Genomic DNA, 14,902 nt, shown 5'->3' on the forward strand with positions numbered 1-14,902 from the left:
TGTAGTGGTTAAGAGCGTCAGGACTCTGTGGAGAGCCGGATTTGATTCCCCAATCCTCCACTTGAGGCCAGTTTGATGTAGTACTTAAGAGGGGCAAGACTCTAATCTGGAGAACCAGGTTTGATTCCCCACTCCTCCGCTTGAAGCCAGCTGGGTGGCCTTGGATCAGTCACAGCTCTCTCAGAGCTCTCTCAGCCCCATCCACCTCACAGGGTGATTGTTGTGGGGATAATAATAACATACTTTGCAAACCACTCTGAGTGGGCATTAAGTTGTCCTGAAGGTTGGTATACAAATCAAATGTTGTTGATGTTGTTGTTACTCTTAGCTTCTCTGACACACTCAGTCCCCCTCACTGCATTAAGGTGTGTCGGAGGCAGGGAAATTTCTGCCTAGTAACCTAATTTTTCCTCCCGCACCACGCAGCTACATTTCCCACTATCACTTCCCACTTCATTCTCTCTGCAGTGTTCAGAGGCCTGTTTGTTTGGCCCTCGAGGCCCACTGGTTGGCTGCTGTGTGGAAGTGGAAACTGGACTCGATGCACTACTTCTCCGATGCAGCCGGCTCTTCTTATGTTAGGGTGCTTCCCTCCCTCATTTTACCTTCAAAACATCCTTGCGAGGTAGGTTAGGGTAAGAGTGCCTGGCCCAAGTTTCCACGGCCGCGTAGGGATTTGGGAGGGCTGCTGAATCCCAATCCACTACTTGTGCACGTTCCTGAGGCAGAATCTGGGGAAGTTCGGCAGGCAGAAGATCAGTCAGTCAATCTTTATTACACCCCACAAGCGACACAGAATCAGAACAAAGAACATTAATCAATTAACCCCAAGCCACGTCTTGACAAATCTCATTCAATCCTAATACAGCGTACAACAAAAAGGGTTATGAAGCATCAAAGGCAATTATACGCGAACATTATCTCAGCCCGTGTTTGCACAGTAGACGGCAAAAACGTAGTGACTTGTATGGTGATTCTTTGGCCAACCCCTTAGCTAATCAAACGTTAAGAGTCTTCGGCTCAGAAAATAGTTTATGTGCCAAAATGGGTCCCAGTAACTCCAGGCATGCTTGACTATAAAATCTACAATGAAACAATTCCCGAGCAAGTGTGTTGGAGTCTGGAGTCCCCTGGAGCTTGGTGAAGTCTGTAGTTTGAAACTGGTTACGTTTTTAGAAAAGAAATTTAAGTTCATTGATGGTTGGAACTCCATTTTAGGAGGGGCATGGGTAAATGTAGGATTCTTTCTAGCTAGCTAGTCTAAAGATGCCCTGACCTGGCTAGCCCAGGCAAGCCCAATCTTGTCAAATTGCAGAAGCTAAACAGGGTCAGCCTGGGTTGTAACTGGATGGGAAACCTCCAAGGAAGATGAGGGTTGCTATGTGCAGGGAATGGCAAACCACCTCTGCTAGTCTCTTGCCTTGAAAACCCCACCAGGGGGCGCCATAAGTCAACTATGACTTGACGGCATTTTTCACCACCAGACTAAAGATGCTGGTGAGTGGCAGGATAGCACGTCCTGCATACTTGGTGGCAAGATGGAGAAGGAAGACAACGAGAAGAAGATGTGGTGCAAGGAAGAGGAAAGCCCTGAGAATACAACCTATACTTCACAGGATAGGAGCAGGATAATAGAAAGCAAGGATGGACAGACCCCGACTGCTCTCTCTCTCTGACTCTGTGATTGTCCCTTCTGAAAGCTGAGAAAGGGGCAATTTAACAGTCCTTCTCTTCTTCCACTTACCTCACCTCACCTCTGAGATGCAGGTTAGATCAATGAGCAATGGTTTTCCCAACTGCGTTTAAAGGGGGTTGAATCCCAAACACCGCTTAGCCAGAAATATTTACAACAAGGTGCCAAAGGAGTGTACAGGCATGAGAGGATAGGGGCATTCTCTATCCACTGGAAACTCCAAGGGTTTAAATCAAATTTGCCTTCAGGGATGTTATTTATTGACAACTAGCAACAAAACCCGTTGTGGGAATACAACGGGCTCTAGAAAACTGGGGCTGGGGAGGACCCCTCGTCCTTGCCACCCCAGCAATCAGCTGAAGGCAAAGGTGCGGCCTCCTTTCCCGCTGAAAAGCTGGGCAAGGAAGGTGGTGGCTCGCCTTCCCTCCTTGCCCGCTGATCAGCTGGGCAGGGAGAAGGTGGCGGGCTCGCTGCCCCACGGGCTTGCCGCCCCCTCTTGCCTGCTGATCAGCTGGGTAGGGAGAAGGCGGCAGCTCGCCACCCTGCTTGCCCGCTGATCAGCTGAGCAGGGCAGGCGGTGTGGTTGGCTGTCCCGCTCCTTCCCCGGCTGAAGAGGGTGTGACTGCGCCTGCGCCAAATGTGAGTCGTCGGGAACATGGTTAGTCTTTTATATAGTGGGATAATCTGAGACTAACTCAAAGAGCTGACTATGACCTTTAAAGAATCACAGATCTAAAGGACCATCTCTTTCCATATGTCGACTGCGTACCAACTACAGTTCTCAGTCTGCCACCTACTGGACGCTCCACCACTTAAGTTGGCCCTCCTGGCGTCGGCCAGAGCCCAGACCTTTTCCACGATAGTTCCTCTTTGTTGAATGGGCTCACTGGAGAGGTGAAGGAAGCGTTGTCTTTTAGAAATTTTTGGAAAATGCTGCAAGGCCATTTTATTTGCCAGTGTTTTTAATGGGGGTAAGAGCTGCAGGCATCGTGTGGGGTGTGTGTTATTTAGCAGGCTTTACATTGTGTTTTTGATTGGTTTGCAAGCTACAAAGACCCACTAGGGAAAAGCAGGATTTAGATATTTAATTAACTATTATATAAAATGTTTACAATATTTTTAATAACAATAGTATTTATTATTCATAAAGGGCCTGTAAGAATGGTGCTGTACAGTCACTGAGTCAAACCAACTGAAAGGAAGAATGCAAACCCCAGGTTCCCCCGAGGAATCTTCAAGAAGGAAATGCAGATACCAGCCCCCCTGCCCCAGTCGTTCTCAAGCCAGGAAAAGCTATCCAGCCGTGGTTGGATATGGAAATAAAAAGCTGTCATTCGCAAGAGAGGAAAATGCAGCAATTCTGCCCAACCTTCTCCATTTTTGCATGGAAAGCTGAAAATCTTCAGAGGAGGGGTTGGAACGCAGACATCCCTCAGGCTTCTTGCACCGGAGGAAAGTGCCGTTGGTGGAATGAATCCAAATGGATTCCATGATGGTGGTCTTGCCCAGATGGCCAAAGCGTCGAGAAGAAAGTCTTTACTGAGATTAGTCAAATAATTCCGCAAGATCTCCTCCTATCCCTGCTTTGCTTTCCTAGCAACTTTTTAAAAGACGACGGACGTGAAACCATATATGTTTGTTATGTGCCATCAAGTCGCCTCTGACCTACAGCAACCCTATGAATGAAGGACCTCCAAAACGTCCTGTCATTAACAGACTTGCTCAGATCCTGCAAACTGGAGGACGTGGCTTCTTTTATTGAGTCAAGCCATCTTGTTTTAGGTCTTCCTCTTTTCTTACTGTCTTCCACTTTTCTTAGCATCATTGACTTTTCCAGGGAAATTTGTCTTCTCATAATGAGACCAAAGTACGACAGCCTGTTTTGTCATTTTAGCTTCTAGGGAGAATTCAGGCTTGATCTGATCTAGCACCCACTTATTTGTCTTTTTGGCCGTCCATGGTATTGGCAAAACTCTCCTCCAGCACCACATTTCAAAGGAATCAACTTTCTTTCTGTCGACTTTCTTCACCGTCCAACTTTCACATCCATACATAGTAATGGGGAATACCATCATTTGGATTATCTTGATCTTTATATCAGAAGTGAATTCATTAATTAAGTCCTAAGAGGAAAGGTTGAAGAAACGGGTATGTTTAGCTTGGAGAAGAGGTGACATGATTTCATGCCTCTAAACAGGCCAAGATTTGTTCTCTGTTGCTGCAAAGGGTTTATGGAACAGGCAGGCGGATTTTGGTTGGATTTTATGAGAAATTTCCTATTGTCAGAGCATTTGAACAGAGAAGTCAGTGACCTGGGAGGAGGGGGCTGTCTCGTTCATGGAAATCTGAGAGGAGAGGCGAGACAGCCATCTGTCAGGGAAGTTGTAGCTTTGGATTTCCCATCTCGAGTGCAGAACTCGACGACTTCTTGAGCCCATTTCAGCTCTATGATTCTACAATTCTTTATGGCCGCAGCAAGTTATTACTCGGTTTTGGAAAAGGAGGTGTCCCTCTGATATCTTAATGTGGTCTACGACATTGCAGAGCTTTGCTATAATGGGAAGATTATTTTACAAGCATTATGAACGGATTAACCCATCCCAAAGATTATCAGAATGCCTTTTGAACCCAGATTCAGCCTCTTCTCTCCCTCCAATGCAAAATTTCGAACAGAAGCAGCAGCCTCTAAAATTATCACTGTGTTTTATTCTTCAGTTAGCTTTCTGTGTTCCTTTTTACCAGCACGTTGGCTGTTTGCATATCTGTCGGGAAGCGTGTCTCTGCATTCATTTATTATGCCTTATCATTTTTATTGTATATTTTATATTATTGAATTTGTAAGAAGAATCCTGGGGGATGGGGAGAACTTAAAAAAAAACACCCAGTTCTGTATGATCCAAACGCTTGCTTCCAGACCTTTGCATGGCATTCACTCCAAGCCAAATGGTTTCTTTTCTCCGGATCTGGATAGCCCCGGAGAGGGAGCTTGGGGAAATCTGCCCTGAGGTCTTGCCTCCCCGTTCTGCTACCAAGGAGAACAAGAGCAGTCGTCTTGGCAGAGGAGCAGGAGGCTGAAGTCGAGAAGGAAACAAGACCCCTCCGGGCAGCCGGCCAACATCGACCCCCATCCATTAGCGAAGGAGAGATCCTGATGAGATTACTCGAGAACAGCAGCCGAAGGAAACCAGAGAGCTTCTTGATGGAGCGGGAGTGCACATTACTTTTCCCGTAGGGAATGGGGCGACGACAGATGGAAGAGGGTAGGTGGGACCAGAAGCGACTTCTCTGTAACTCCAGAGGAGTTAGCCTTGTTAGTCTGCAGTTGCAAAATAATAAAGAGTCCAGTATCACCTTTAAGACTAACCAACTTTATTGTAGCATAAGCTTTAGAGAACCACAGCTCTCTTCGTCAGATGCAACTTTATTGTAGCATAAGCTTTCGAGAACCACAGCTCTCTTCGTCAGATGCAACTTTATTGTAGCATAAGCTTTCGAGAACCACAGCTCTCTTCGTCAGATGCAACTTTATTGTAGCATAAGCTTTCGAGAACCACAGCTCTCTTCATCAGATGCAACTTTATTGTAGCATAAGCTTTCGAGAACCACAGCTCTCTTCGTCAGATGCAACTTTATTGTAGCATAAGCTTTCGAGAACCACAGCTCTCTTCATCAGATGCAACCTGACGGTTGCATCTGATGAAGGGAGCTGTGGTTCTCGAAAGCTTATGCTACAATAAAGTTGGTTAGTCTTAAAGGTGCTACGGGACTCTTCTCTGTAACTGGCACTCCAGGCTGCCGTGCCTCACCCCAGGAGGGGCCAGCTTTGTGCAGCAAGTCCTGCTGCTGTTGTGCAGAGCTGTATTGCAGCTGCAGCGACGGAGCTGCCCCGTGAATGGAAGAAGCACCAGAAGGGAGCCTCAAGGGAGAGATTTGGGCCTGGTTCCCGCTAAGGCCCTGCTTCTCGGGCCAAGGCCCGGCTGCTGACAGAGTAGAACTGTATGTATTTATGTTATTTCTAGTCTGTCTTTCTCACCAAAACTCAAGGCAGATTGAACACTGTAAGTCAAAACAATCAACGGTTAGAGCATACAATAAACAATACAATAGGGTAGGGGTTGTAGAACTTTAAAACAAACCGAAATCTGAATACGGAGTGGAAGGAAGGAAGGAAGGAAGCTCTTCTACAAGCATGCAAAGTGTGAAGGGCCCAGCCAAGGAACTGGCTGCGGGATGAGGCAGCTGAAGCAGAAGGCATTTAAAGAGGCAGGCAAAGCCCCAGGTTGGCTGCCGGCAGCTTTACTGTCACTTCAGGGCCTCAGAACTAGAAGGTTCCTGTGCGGTGAACCTTTGGGGGGGGGCAGGAGATTAGGCTGCAGAATTTGGCCCCAGACTGTCATTTAAAGACCTGAACGCAGTCTCTGGCCATGCAGAACAATCTTTGAGGCACACGCACAATAGGCATCAGATTCTTATCTCATGACAGTTACCAATTTTCTGCATTTCCTACCCCTAAGCAGGGCCAGATCTAGGGGGCGGGGGGGGGTCACCTGCCGCCAGCACTGATGAAAAGGAGGCACCGGGCACAACTGCCAGCCGGGAGTGCGTGCCGCGGAGCTGGCAGCGCAGGTGGCTGAGCGGGAGGGCTGGGAGGCTGCCTGCGCGTCGGCTGCACCTGGCCCACAGCTGTTGCACCCAGCCAGGAGCGCGCACTGGTGCGTTTTAAAGTTCTACAACCCATATACTATTGTATTGTTTATTGAATGCTCCAGCCACTGATTGTTTTGACTTACAGTGTTCAATCTGCCTTGAGTTTCGGTGAGAAAGACGGGCTAGAAATAACATAAATACATACAATTCTACTCTGTCAGCAGCCGTTGGCACGGCAGGGAGCTGGGGAGGCGCACAGGGCAACTGAGCAGGAGGGCTGGGAGGCAATGTCTGCCCCCCACCTTCACACAGCTAGGATCAGGAGTGGAGCAGGTGGCAATACCCATTCCCCGCCTTCACCCAGCTAGGATCAGGAGCGGAGCAGGTGGCAATGCCTCCCCCCCTTTCACCCAGCTGGGATCAGGAGAGGAGCAGGTGGCATAGCCCGTACCCCACCTTCACCCAGCTGGAATCAGGCGCAGAGCAGGTGGCAATGCTCACACCACCCCCCACCTTCACCCGGCCGGGATCAGGCACAGAGCAGGATGCAATGTCCAACCCCTCTTCACCTAGCCAGGATCATGAGCAGCACAGGTGGGAGTGCTCGTCCCCTGCCTTCACCCTGCTGGAATCAGGCACGGAGCAGGACACAAGGCCCCCATTCCCTGGTCGGGATTAGGAGCAGACCATGAGGCAATGCCCGCCCCCCCTTCACCTGGCCAGAATCAGTCATGGAGGAGGAGGCAATGCTCCAAAAACGTTGTCTTTGAAAAGCATTTCACCCATTTTAAAAAAATCCACTGGTCTTTATTGGTTAGTCTTAAAGGTGTCTGATGATGCATCTGACGAAGAGAGCTGTGGTTCTCAAAAGCTTATGCTACAGATGCATCTGAAGAGAGCTGTGCTTCTCAAAAGCTTATGCTACAGATGCATCTGACAAAGAGCTGTGTATCTCGAAAGCTTGTGCTACAGATGCATCTGACGAAGAGAGCTGTGATTCTCGAAAACTTGTGCTATAGATGCATCTGACGAAGAGGACTTTTTTACTCAGACAGGAGGCGATGCATCAGTAAGAAGGACTTTACTACTGTGTGCTATCTATTGCTCTGGGTATGATCCTGCTGGGTCCTGTTGTTTAATGCACCAGTCTTAAAATTGCTCATGCTCTGTTTCAGCATCTCTTCAACTTCGTATTGGATATCTGCCGGTTTGAATCTTTGCCAATTCGCATTTATAGACCCTTATATTGCTGATTGAGAAGTCTTTGTAATTTGACTGTACTGGCTCTCCCTGTGTAATATGCCTTGAGTCTCAGTGAGAAAGCCGGACTATACTAGGGTTGCCAACTCCAGGTTGGGAAATTCCTGGAGATTTGGGGGGTGGAGCCTGGGGACGCCAGGGCTTGGGGAGGGGAGAGACCTCAGCAGTGTGTAATGCCATAGAGTCCGCCTTCCAAAACAGCCAGTTTCTCCAGGGGACTTGATCCCTAAGACTTGGAGATCTGTTGTAATTCCACGAGATCTCCAGCCACCACCTGGAAGTTGGCAACCCTAATTAAAACATAAATGACTTTGCCAACGCATCTCTTTGAAGCGGCATGCAAATACACTGGGGGGCCAGGGTGAGATCCTAGGTGCAAAAAGCCTTTGCATCGTCCGGCTTAACGTGGGGGCCACGTGCGGACGCCCCCTCGCGCCTTGCAACAGCCGCTCCTCTCGCCGTCCGCTCATTGGCTCGGCGCTCTGGGCTTGGCCACACCCCCGTTCTAAACCCTCCCCGCCGCCTTTCTTCCCGGGGGAACGTCCTTCCGAAAGGCCACGCCTCCCTCCCCTCCTCCGAACCGCCCATAGAACGAAGCGGGCGCGCTCTCGGCCAATGGGACGGCACGCCGGAGGGGGTGGCGCCTGCCTCCTTGCTGCGGAGGCCAATGGGAACGACGGGGCGGAGCCTCTGTGCTCCGGCTCTCTGTGCCCGGGGTCGCGGGAGTCCGTTGAACTGCAGGCAGGCGAGGCTGCGGGAGGGGCGGCCGGGCGTGCGTGGATCCCCGCGGTGGCGCGGTAAGTGTCGCCCCTGGCGGCGTGGGGCTTTGCCGGCTCGTCTGCGGGCAGCCCTGAAGCACCCCGAAAGGGGTCTCTGCCCCGATGGGTCGTCCTCCGGAGCGGGGAGCGCGCAAAGGGCTGGGGGCGCGGGCGAGGAGGCGCCTTTGCAGCCGGGCAGCGGGGGGCTCGTCCCAAGTTCCGTGCAATAGAGTTCAACGCGAATTGCAGGCAGATATCGAGATGGGGGGGGGGGTGTTAGCTCCGCTCGGATCTTACCCCGCCCCCCCCCGGTTGCTCCGCATTTTTGACGATGACTTTAGCAGGTGGGATCCGGGGCAGAAGCGCATGAAGCTGCCTTGGTCCAGGCCAGGCTTTTCGGGGACTCGGGGGGGAGAGTCTTCCCCGCCCTCCCAGCTCTCGATCCATTTTGAAAACGGGATGGAGCCGCGGACCTTCCGCACTTACAGGAGATGCGCCTCCACCCAGCCACCTCTGCAACCGGGAGGGTCCATTGCGTTGATCTGTCGCAACTCTCCGTGGCTCTGCAGCCATGGCACGGGGGGGGGGGTTAAAGGGCCTTGGGTGGCCCTTTGAATCCCACCCCGCCCCCGTGCCATGGCTGCAGAGCTCTCCCCGTCAGCCCTTCATGGGCTGCAGAGCTCTTTCCACGATTCCAGCGATCTTCCAGCTGCGCTCCCAAAACTGTGCCTCTGCAGTGTGTTCCGCAAGCCTCTGGCTTCTTGGGCACTTTTTATGCGCATGGGGTGGGAGCCCTCTCTCCCTGTCTCTTTGCGTGTTGGCTTGTGGTCAGAAGAAGAGCCTCGAAGTGATGGGGGGGGTCCCCTGGATTTCTTTGGCTGCTCCCTACCCCAAAGCTTCTCCCTGCTCCCCACCCTAAGGCTTCTCCTCTGCGGAAGCACCTTTGCACTCTTTCTCCTTTGCACTGCCGGAATATGATGTCCTGCGCTCTTTTGTGCATCACCATCTTTTGGTCTTGCTTTGAGAAAATACCTTCTTACATGCTGTAGAAAAGGTTAGGGGTCGAATAACCCACCCTCTGCACCTGCTCCTCCTCTTCTCCCAATTTGTCCGGGCTGCTGAGCATCCTGGTCTTAGCAGAGTGCTAGAAAAGACTGGGCAGGGCCCAGTGGGGTTCTTGGTCGGGGTGGGGTGGTCTTTGGACCCTGCGGCTGCTCCCCTTTTGTGCCCCCTCTGAGCACTTGCAGGGAGAGCGGAATATAAATTGAATAAAATAAGTTGATGCTTCTGCTGTAATTCCAGTTGTGTGCTAGGAGCTGTACACAGTTTTCTGTTTTGTTACGCTCACTGGCTCCCTCTCCTGGCCTTGATTTCATTAGCTGCTCCAAAATAGGTTTTGGACATGCACACGCGTGTATGGAGGGACTATGCCTCTGCATGTTCTGCTTCTCTCCTGTGTAAATTCTCTGCCTCCCTCCCTCTCTTCTATGAAATCTCTCTCTCCCCTGCCCCTTGCTGGGGTCAGAGACAAAGATGCTCCCAGAGCGAGCTTTAGAAGGAGCCAGTGGGTGAGAGGGGATTGCATAAGTAATTTTACTCCCGGGAGCTCCTAGAAAGATGCATGGGACGGGAGAAGGCAAGAAGGACAGACTCCTCACAGACCCCGCCCGTCCCCAAATGACTTTGTTTTCTTGCAGTACCCTTGTAGTGCTGCTACAAATGCCTGGCTCCCTGTTCAGCTGGTGCCAGTTCCCCCCACCCCCCGCCCCAATTCCTTTCGTTGATCCTGTTTCCATTCCAGTCCAAGCTCTCATCTGCTGTCTTTGCAGTCTATGAGGGCTGGAGGAAAAAGAATTTCTCAGACCTCCTCAACTGGGCTTGCAGTCGGATGGATGGAGCCTCCTGGCACGGGCAGTAGCGGACTCTCCTTCCTAGGAGGCTTCTCTTTTCCGTTCTCCGACAGAGACGGCTGCCTGGGAAAGTTGAGAGCTCTGGAGGTGCCTGCTGCAGGCTACAGTCTGCTTCAGGCAGCTGGTATATTTCGCAGTGGGTTGAAAGCATCGCACGGGGTTTTGTGTCGGATGATCCCACGCGCATAGTGTTTAGCTGCATTCAGTTACTGTGCATGGAAGATGTGCTGCAGACTTTACATAAAAACTACTTGCGCACAGGAAATGGGCTGTGTGAAACAGCCACGATGCAGATATTTACTGAAAACATTTGTATTTCCCTTCCCCTTTCAACCTTCCGAGGCAGCCATTTAAACCATTCATAAACAGATCTCGAGTGGATCAGACCCGTGATCCATGTCATCCTGTTTTTAACATAGCCAGATTCCCTTCAAACGGGTCCGGAGGTCCGGACTACACTATTGGGGGAGGTACACTGCTTCAGAACATGGAGGCCCCAATTGGTCATCCTGGCTATCGGAAGATACGGTTCTCTGTGAATTTGTCCGATCCTCTTTTCTAAGCTCACTAGCCGTAGTGACATCCTCTGGCAGTCAGTTCCATAAGTTATCCACAGCACTCTGAAACAGTATCATCGAAGCCGACAGTCGCAAGCCACAAGCGCTATCTGACAAAAGCTCAGGAGAAGGGTTGACAGAGATAATCCCCCCTGTGCCATGCAAATTTATTTATTTTATTAATTTTTTAGTCCGCTCTCCCGCAAGCGGGCTCAAAGTGGTGCCCAGCATGATAATATACATAAAAGCGATGGTCGCAGTTCATTATATTAAAAACATCATAGTACAACACACACAGTGCATCCCGTTTCTCTGAGCATCGGGGCCTGTGGGGCAGGGTAGCCCGTCATTTGATGACAACCTATGTTGGGAGGACATATGTTCCCCCCCTTCCCATCTGGCCAGAGGCCGGTTGGAGAAACCGCCCGCCTCATCCCCATAAGCCTGGTGGAACATCTGTGTCTTACAAGCACAGCGGAACGACAAAGTTCCTGCTGGCTTCAGGTCTCCAAAGACAGAGAGTCCCACCAGGTGGGTGCCAAAGCTGAAAAAGCCCTGGCCCGGGTCAAGGCAAGGCAAATCTCCTTGGCGCCAGGGATCACCAGCTGCTGTTTTTCTGCTGGCCGGAGCAACAACAACATTCAATTTATATGCCGCCCTTCAGGACAACTTAATGCCCACTCAGAGCGGTTTACAAAGTATACCATTATTATCCCCACAACAAAACACCCCTGCGAGGTGGGTGGGGCTGAGAGAGCTCTGAGAGAGCTGTGACTAGCCCAAGGTCACCCAGCTGGCTTCAAGCGGAGGAGTGGGGGATCAAACCCGGCTCTCCAGATTAGAGTCCCACACTCTTAATCACTACCACAAACTGGTATAGAGGCCCAGCCTGACTGGACAAGCAGCTCAAGGGGTGGCAGTGGCTTTTAGGAAAACAGATGCAGAGGAGTTAGCCGTGTTAGTCTGTAGTAGCAAAATCAAAAAGAGTCCAGTAGCACCTTTAAGACTAACCAACTTTATTGTAGCATAAGCTTTCGAGAATCACAGCTCTCTTCGTCAGATGTATGGAGGGCAAGAAGAAACTGGTCAGATATATAGGTGGAGAGGGGAGGGCGGAGTAGATGCAAACAGTAGCTTCTGATATGGAGATCAGTTTGCTGTGATTCTCGAAAGCTTATGCTACAATAAAGTTGGTTAGTCTTAAAGGTGCTACTGGACTCTTTTTGATTGTGGGAAAACAGGGTGCAATGCTAGAAGTGTCCCCAGAATCTCAACATTGGAGGACTGAAGATTGTGCGTGCACTGGAAACGGGCCCCCGGCATCCCCTGTGGCTCTGCCAGGGGTTCTAGACTTCAGCAGTGCAGCAACTGGGGGGGTACAAGCGATTGATGCAAATGAGAACTCTCCATGGCTCTATTAATGCAGTTGCAGCCAGCTGTTTCTCTGTCTTCCTGAGGTTCTTGGATGCCTGCCTTCCACATATGGGCTGTGGTCCAGCATCCTTCCTACCCCCCTATCCTCTTTCCTGTCTCTTTTCTTCCCCTGGGCCTTCCATTCCTGCCTTATTGCTGCCATAATTCCCACCTAGTCCTGTCTCCTCCCTCGGCAGACGTGGGTGATGTGGGCCACGCAGCCTTTGAAGGCAATACTCCTCTTCCATGTTTGGGAACGCCTGTCGTTTCGGCAGGGGTGCGTCTGTGGGGCGTTCCCTGACGTTGGAGAGGATGGGGCGGCTTCCATTTGTTTGCTTCTGGTTCTGTAAATTCATTCGGGCTTTGCAGAAAAATTGCATAAAACAAATCCGTATGAACGTCGTCACCCTCGCAAAGTGGAACAGATTCTTGTCCATCCTTGTTAGAAACTCTTCAGTTATTCTCTCTCCCTGTAAATTGGTGCTGGAAATTATTTTCAAGAGAGTGGAGAATAGTTTGGTAGAAGCGTCGCTTCTTGTAGGATATATACACAATTCTGTGGTGGTCGTAGTGTCTCCTCTGGACAAAAAGAGGTGCTTACATAACCAACTGTTCTCAGTTTTGAGGTGGGAAACTCCAATAGCTCCTGCGTCTCTGAATTTCTTGGTGCTCTGTACTTTAGATTTCTCTCTCTCCTTTCTTCCATCATGAAACTTCTGGGGCCTCTTTATAGTCCGCCTTTCTCACTGAGACTCGAGGCAGATTACATGGTGTGAGATTAGTACAGTCAGTATCAAGGACATTTCCATAAACAACGCCATAGGGTAGATAAATACAAGTTTACAAAGCATTAGCGAGGATCCAATACAGGGTTGAAGAAATGCTGAAACAGAGCATAAGCAATTCTAGGATTGACAGCATAAAACTACCCAGTAGGAATGGATTTAAAGCACAAGTAGCACATAGAAGCACATACTTAAGGCATCATGGCGGTGAAGTCTATGGTCTCGAACTCATTAGCGAAGCATCTGAGATCCCGTCCCTACAATACAGCCCTCCTATCCGAGTAAAAAAAAAGCCTTCTTGAATAATTCGGTTTTGCATCGTTTGCGCCAAGCCAGGTTGTCATGTATCTGCCATGAAGCTGGCACTAAAGACCAATTAGGGCAATTATGGGTAATGAACCTCCGCAAAGCAACTTGCATCCCCATAAATAAAATTAACACAATTAATATAATAACAGTGTTTTTCCTATTTTTCTGTTAAAGGGCAAAGTGCTCTGAAATCTAAACGGCATCGCCCGATCTGTGTACATTTCTATGGACTGATCTTTGCTAATTGGAAAGAATATTTATTGTACTATTTATTCTTAAAATTGTTTGTACATGGAGTTTGTATAATGTGTGTCAATGAGCTTGAAAATGTGATATATGATACTGTACGATATTTAATTGTTTACAATTAGGTATACCTCTGGCTAATTAGAATACAGTTGCCGGTGGCTGATGTAAAAAATTTTTGTAATATAGTGACTAATATATTTTATTTATTAGTTATTATCAGGGCTCATTTTGAGGGGGGACACGCAGGAACGCAGTTCTGGCAGTTCCCCAAAGAGGTCACATGACAGGTGGCCCCACCTATGTGACTCTCAGCTATTTGGGGCCCATTTCGGCCTGGATTGGGGCTGAAACGGCCCAGATCGGGCCTCTGATGGGTGGTGGATCACTCTCCTGTTCAGCAGTAGCCCGATCCTGACCATTTTGGGCCCCTTTTTGGCCTTTAGCCCCTTTTTGCCATTTTGGACCCAATTTCAGCCCTGAATGGCCAGGATTGGGTCCAAAACAGCCAGGATAGGTGATGTCAAGGGGTGTGGCATATGCAAATCAGTTATGCCAATGACCCACTTCTGGTGATGGCAAGGGGCATGGCATATGCTAATGAGTTATGCTAATGAGCTCCTCCAGCTCTTTTCCCACAAAATGACCCCTGGTTATTATAATAGTTATTATAATATAATAACAAACAGTTTTGTTATTATATTAATTGTGTTAATTTTATTTATGGGGACGTATGAAGCTGGCACGGCAGGGGTCGGAACCGAACCTTTCGGTGTCAGGCTAGCAGCCCAAGTGACTGCTGAGAGAGGGGCCAGGATAAGGAGGGCGCTCTTCGCGGGAGCGGCTTGGCTCATCCCAGGCATCAGAGCGCAGGGGGTGATTGGCACCCTCATTTTAAAACTGGCTGGTAGCTGCAGGAGCCCACGAGGGGATGAATGCCTGTGGCTGGGAATAACAAAATACACGGAGGTGGTCCTGAGCCGCCGTGACACAAGTAGAAATGTGACTTGTTGAAGCCATGTACTAGTTAGAGCTGTCCTTTTAACCGGGCATGCCAAGCTAGCTCCGTAGTTGCTCTGCGTTCAGCTCTCTGCTGGTTTTCAAACTTGCTGGTACCAAGGGGGAAAACACCTCCACCGTGATTGTCTAACTAAAAGCAATAAGAAACTTGAGTACACAATGTCTTATTCGCAAATCACAGTTCAAAGACAGAAATATACAATCACTACTATTTATCTAAGAGCTCCAAAGTTTCCATGGTTCTCCTTTTTGTATGTATCTAGTTTTCAAATTTGCGGCAGCCATACCCTGTTGAATCTGTTTC

At 49.6% G+C, this 14,902-nt stretch overlaps 1 protein-coding gene across 3 annotated transcripts in view; it reads left to right on the forward strand.

Annotated features, from left to right (window-relative positions):
• Positions 1–8,319: 8,319 nt before the first annotated feature.
• LOC129338324 (UPF0687 protein C20orf27 homolog) overlaps positions 8,320–14,902 on the forward strand; it is an 82,907-nt gene continuing 76,324 nt past the window's right edge. For 2 of the 3 annotated variants that reach the window (XM_054992454.1, XM_054992452.1), the window contains exon 1: positions 8,320–8,397. The gene's annotated coding sequence lies outside the window, so the exon portion shown is untranslated. The remainder of the gene's footprint in view (positions 8,398–14,902) is intronic. The other variant, XM_054992453.1, reaches the window with a different exon arrangement.

The sequence above is a fragment of the Eublepharis macularius genome, chromosome 12 (assembly GCF_028583425.1).
Source record: "Eublepharis macularius isolate TG4126 chromosome 12, MPM_Emac_v1.0, whole genome shotgun sequence".
Classification (NCBI taxonomy): Eukaryota; Metazoa; Chordata; class Lepidosauria; order Squamata; family Eublepharidae; genus Eublepharis; species Eublepharis macularius.